The sequence below is a fragment of the Echinops telfairi genome, unplaced genomic scaffold (genome assembly GCF_000313985.2).
Source record: "Echinops telfairi isolate 266 unplaced genomic scaffold, ASM31398v2 ScPeMD7_7400;HRSCAF=8409, whole genome shotgun sequence".
NCBI lineage: Eukaryota > Metazoa > Chordata > Mammalia > Afrosoricida > Tenrecidae > Echinops > Echinops telfairi.
In genome coordinates, this window is record NW_022111300.1 from 9,037,764 (window position 1) to 9,043,583 (window position 5,820).

At 50.8% G+C, this 5,820-nt stretch overlaps 1 protein-coding gene across 1 annotated transcript in view; it reads left to right on the plus strand.

Annotated features, from left to right (window-relative positions):
* CABLES1 (Cdk5 and Abl enzyme substrate 1) overlaps window positions 1-5,820 on the plus strand; it is a gene marked incomplete at its 5' end in the record, with an annotated part of 98,388 nt that overhangs the window by 71,283 nt on the left and 21,285 nt on the right. The gene's annotated exons all lie outside the window — the stretch shown is intronic.

Below are 5,820 nucleotides of genomic sequence, written 5' to 3' on the forward strand. Positions count from 1 at the left end.
GTGTGTGTGTGTGTGTGTGTGTGTGTGTGTGTGTGTGTGTCTGTGTCTCGGGGCAGGTGGGAGCGAGCTTACTTTTTGAGTGAGCACAGCTAGGCTAGCTCACTACAGATACCCCCGGGACCATGTGATGAGGAAAATGGCTTCCCAATTAGTTGAGTACAAGGTGTCTCCGGAAGCGAGTTCTGCAGTTGTCCACAGCGTCCCCACAGTGTTGACATCCTTAGCTTTTGGCACTCAGGCCATTCGGACAGACGAGGTCATCCACTTGGGCCCACTCCTGAGTGTGGATCATTGTGTGACACGGAGAACAACCTCCTCTTCTAGTCTCAGAGAGAGGCTCCCTCCCTTGCTCTCCCCCACCCACCCACCCCCACTCCTCCCCACCCATTGTCCCCAGAAGCCGGCTTTCCGTTGTGGAAAATTACACATTCACAATTGTGTTTCTTCCCTCCCCCCAAGCCTGTTCCCACAGAGAGCGGGAGTCCCGGATTCTCTCATGGGTGAATCACGCCCTTCCCCGCCTACTCCTGGGAGCTGCCTTTCCACAAGAGATCGTGGTGTGCCCCACCTTAAGACCCCTCCAGGCCCTGCCCCTAGCAGAGGAGGGAGGCTTGCCGATGACATGCTGAGTGTGAGAGGGGATAGACTTTGATTTGATCTTCTTTCCTGGCTGCCCTGGGGTCTTGTTCCACCCTCTGGCCTGTGGTGGTGGAAGGTTCTACACAGCGCGTTAAGCAGACCCCATCCAAAATGACAGGCGGGCTGAATCCAAAGGAGCAATAAATGGGACGTCTTAAATAAAATACGAACGGCACGTCCACCAGAACTCAGCTCAACCAAACACTGTGCCTTGGAGTGCCCCTGGGCGTGTCCTCTCCTGAAAATGCTTACAAGTAGAATCTCCTCTCCCCAGCCAGCTCTCAGGCTTCTCTCTGAGCAGCAAATCTCTTCTTTTGGGGAAAGGTCTGGAAATCCTATTAATATTTAATTGGCTTTTAAATTATTTACACATCAAAGTGTCAGCCTTTAAAGAGCAAATGCTCAGTAGAGCTGCCGCCCTCCCGCCAGCCTGGCTGACATTCCCAGCTCTGGCCGGCAGAGCACCCTTACAGAAATTAGCCCTGATGGAGTCAGGGCCATGTGCCCCATGGTGGGCGCAAGAAGCCCGGGGGGAGCTGGTTAATTGAAACACACACACACACACACACACACACACACGTTTCCCATCCACTTCCCAGGTGTTAAGTATTTAAAGCTCATAACCTTTTTTTTAAGAGTGATGCTGGCTCTTTAGTCACAAGCCCCCTAAGGGACGGCACATGGGGTGAACTTCTTGTTATCTAATAAAAATACTTGTGGTTCTCCGGTCCCCCCTCCCCTCCCCCCACCCCAGTTCATGTCAGTTCCGTGCATTATGCCTCAGAGAATAGCTGCCTAGGTCTTTGCCAATGAGCCACAGATGAAGGAACTAAGGATCATTTTGCTTTTTATAAAGGCAGGAATTGGCTGTTTTATGGTTAATGTTGGCCTATAGCTAATCCCCTACGGGCACCAAGATACCGAGATTGGCCATCTGCTCCAATCAGGTGGCTCCAGAGAAAATCCTGTACTATTGAAGCCAAAATGTAGGGCCAGCCTTCTGGGGCTTCCCCACCCATGAGGCTACTTACAGGCCCGTAAAGAGGTTCAATGCCTGTGTTCCCTGGTGCGCTTTTGCACATTTCTTAAAAATGTTAACAGATGCATGTGGACCACCCTCTAAAGAAGAAAACCCACCAGGTTCCCTGCCCCTTGCCTAAGTGTCTAACTGCTGAGCCCTCACCCCAGATGCACTTCCAGCTACTGGAATGGCCTCCTCCCACCAATCTTCTGTGCGCCCTGCCCGTTCCCACCCTCCACCCACCACCCACAGTCTAGCAGTTTCAAAAGTCAACCTTTGAAGAAAAAAAAATGTGCTGGCTTTTCCAAGTGTTTGTTGCCTTACAGCCTCTGGAGAAGTTCACAGGCTTGAGTAGAATGAGAAATGAGCTCTTGTAGTGGAATAACTGAGCCAAGGCGGGACCCGGGGTACAGGAATGGGAGTCAGATCTTAGTATTGGCTGCCGTAACGGTGTAAACATGTCTGCCGGAGTGAGCTCTTTCTCCATCACCATCTCTGAGAACAAGCTGGTAACAGGTGACCCTTAAACCCTCCCCACTTTGGACATTACCTACAAGGAATACTAAACTTCCTCAATCCCCATTCTGGAAGGGGATGAGGTATAAATAAACTAATATTTGAACGTTAAGGTTCATGAAGGATGGGGGGTGGGAGGACCTGCCAGGGCATTTCAAATAAATGGAAGAAAAGTTCAACTTCAGATGGGCTGTCGGTGTCTCCTCAGTGTTGGACATGCTCCCATTATGCAGCTTTATCTCCCACTGCTAGCAAGTTAGTGCTGGCGTTTGAGCCAAGCAGAAATTTCTATTTTCATATGCTATTTTACTGACAACCCAGAACAATGATCTTAGAAAGAAAACATTGTGATGTTATGCCCGCTCCCCTGGGATTTCTGCTTCATTCTTGTTCACTGGAGTGCTTTTTTTTCTCCCCGAGATTATTTTGAGTGCCCCAACTAGGCCATTCAGAGTCCCTTTCTGAAGGTCGCAGCCCCCTCCAAGGCCCAGAAACAGTGGGACATCAATACAGACCCTGTTCGGTATTATTCGGTGGTGCCATGTGAAATTGTTGGTTATGTAGGTCAGAAACCGCCTGACTGTGGCGATTGCATGTGGTTTGTGCTAATATAAAGTTTCGGCGACCCACTCGGCTAAGAAAATTCAGCCTAGGGTAGTTTGTCAGCCTCTTTGTGAAAGACGAACTTTTCCGATCCTTGGGAGTCTACTAATTATTCAACGTGAGCAGCTATTAAAAGACAAGCACATTGTTAGGAATAGCTTCAAGGAGACCCATTTCATTTTTCATGCAAACGGGGCTGCTGACGCGTGTGTGCACGCCTGTGCTCTTCTGTTCAGGTGTCCAGGATTGGCAACTGCTCCCAGAGTCTGAGGGCAGAAAACACGGAGTGGCCATTGTAGGGTGCTGGTGGTGTTCGTGACTCTATCTGTAGTTTCGTTTTCTCCAGGGTTTCAAATACATGTCTCCCTGTGTTTTCAGGACAGACTCAAGTAACAGTGTACCAATTTCTAAACAGATTGGTGACACCGGTTACGTTGTTTGTGCTGCACGACAGTTTCCATTCTGGTCATTCCAGTGCGTTGCCATTCAGTGTCTGTTTTGAAACGTGAGTGTAGCATCCACTCAATATGCAAGAAATACCTCATCTTTTTCTTCAACAAGGCTGGAAGGAAGTTAAAACTCAGTGATCATAAAAAGAGCCCCTCCCCACCCCAGGGTCCCCCGTCATACTGAGGGTTGGAGCTGCACAGCCTGGTCAGGGTTCACAGGCACGCTCTGGGTCTGTGGGTGCGCCCACCACCCTGGTCCCTTTGCCCAGAGCTGCTGATTCTGGGGGATGTGAGTTTTCATCAAGGCGGGAACACTCCCTGGGCACAAGGTCATGGACCCCACCGTCCCACCCTTCCCCACCCTCTCTAGGACACCAACCGTAATCTCTTCAAGGAGCTAGCCCACCCCACCCCACCCCAAGTAGGAACATCCCCTCAGGCAGTCAACAGAAAGTGGCCAGCCATTTGTGGGTGGAAAGCTTGGAGACTAAACCCAACTCAACCCATGTAGTTTCTTTCCACCCCAGGCTATGAGTTACCGGAAGTCAAAATCTTGACAAGTAACTGCCAAGACTTAGTCCCATATCATAGCCAGTAGCCATATCTGGCTATGAACATTGAACTTAATCCAAAGGACATACAGAGATTCACTTCCTTGGTCAAGAAGGCACACACTTGAACATGCTCAAGAGCCCCAGGAGACCGTGGCTGCCATATCAGACAGGCTGCGGGAGAACCTTTCCATCCCTGTAGACGCCTCTGGGCTAGATTGAGCCATGTGTAACTTTCCATAAACAGTTGACATAGGCTTATTTCCTTCCTCCACTGGGCCTGAGGGATTCAGCAAGTCCACACAGTGGGAAGTGGTGACTCCAGTAAGCTTGCCCACCCAGCCCGCCCGAGGCTGGTTTGTACTAAGTATTTAGGGGCAGGGAGCTTCACCATTTACCCTTTCAGTGTGGCCAGAAGCACCTACTGGGCCAGAGAAGTCCAGTTTCTGCTGCAGGACTATCTCCTGGAGAGGAGGCTTAGGCCTACATGAGCAAGAGCATAAAGCCTCTTTTTAGCTAGGGCTCCATTTGCCCCGGGGAAGCACCACGGTGGCGTGTGGGAAGAGTCAGGGCGGGTCTGCTGTGTGTGCGCAGTTGGCAGCGAGAAGGCCAGCTGGCAAAGGGCAAGGCTGCCCCAGGGAAGCAGGGAGCCCACGAGGAGATGGCAGACAGATGAGATTGGGTAGACTGGAAAAGCTCCCTCATTCCTTGTCTTCTTTTCCGTATAAACAAATGCCGCGAGGCAGCAGAGATCCGGACCACCTCTGGTCTGCACCTCTCTCTCTACCATGCCTGTAGAGCAGACCCTGTGTAGGCACGATACTCTTCCTGTAGCTCTCTGTCTAGGGGCACTCTCAATACGGGCTCACTTAACTCGCCCTGTCTCTCTCTGGAGCAGCCCTGCTCCAGATGCATAGTTACGCATTGCCCTGCTAATCAGAGGTCAGCAGTTCAAAACCACCAAACTGCTTTGAGGGAGAAAGAAGAGGCTTTCTCATCTCCTCAAGAGTTACAGTCTCAAAAACCCCACAGGGCCAGTTCTGTCCTGCCCTGTGAGGTCGCTCTGGCTGGGAACCGACTTGACGGCAGTGAATTTGCGTGTCAGTCCAGGTAGACTAGACAAGGATTCATAGACACGCATGTGTGTGAGAGAGAACCTTATATCAAAGATCAATTGTATATTGAGAAAACATTCCAGTCCAGATCAAGTCCAGAAGTCCGATATTAGCCCATATGTCTAATACTAATCTATAAAGTCCTCTTGAGACTCAGGCAACACATGCAATGACACCGAATGCAGGAAGATCGCAGGTCAGTGGGTGGAAAGTCTTATGGATCCAGTGGCAATGGAAGCATCTCGGCTCTGGCAGGGGTCCCCACACGGCTCCTCCAACTCCAGGGCTCTAGTGTAGCTTCAGGTATCTTGTCACCAGGAATACCAAGCAGCGAGTGTGTGTGTCCCACCTCCAGCAAGCCAATTATCTCCATAGTGCCTCCAAATTAGGTCATCAAGCAGCGACCCGATTGACAGGCTAAACCCCAACACTTCACTCTTAATAGTCTCAAGTTGGCAACAGATGATGTAACTACCACAGTTTGGTTTGTTTGAGGGGTTTTTTGTTTGTTTGTTTCTCTTAAAAAGCCCTGGTGGCATAGCAGGTGGCACGCTGGACTGCTAACCAAAGTGTTAACAGTTGGAAACTATCAGCTGCTCCCCAGAAGAGAGGCATCTTTCTGCTCCCGTAAAGACTTACAGCTCCAGAAGCCCACGGGGGCTGTCTTGCAGTGTCACTATGAGTCAGAATGGACTCGATGGGATGGAGTGAGTGGGGCTGAGAGACCCTCTGCTCACAGATTAAGTTTCAGCCCTAAAGAACACCTCGGCCTGGCAGATGGAAACGAGGAGAAAGCTGCGTGGAAGCTGGGAACTTGAGGGATGTGCTTTCTGGGCCTGGCTTCGGGAAACTGAGACGTCTCTGTGACTGTGTGGAGGCCCTCGCACGAAGAGAAAGATGCTGCTCCGTCTGTAGCTGCCGCCCTC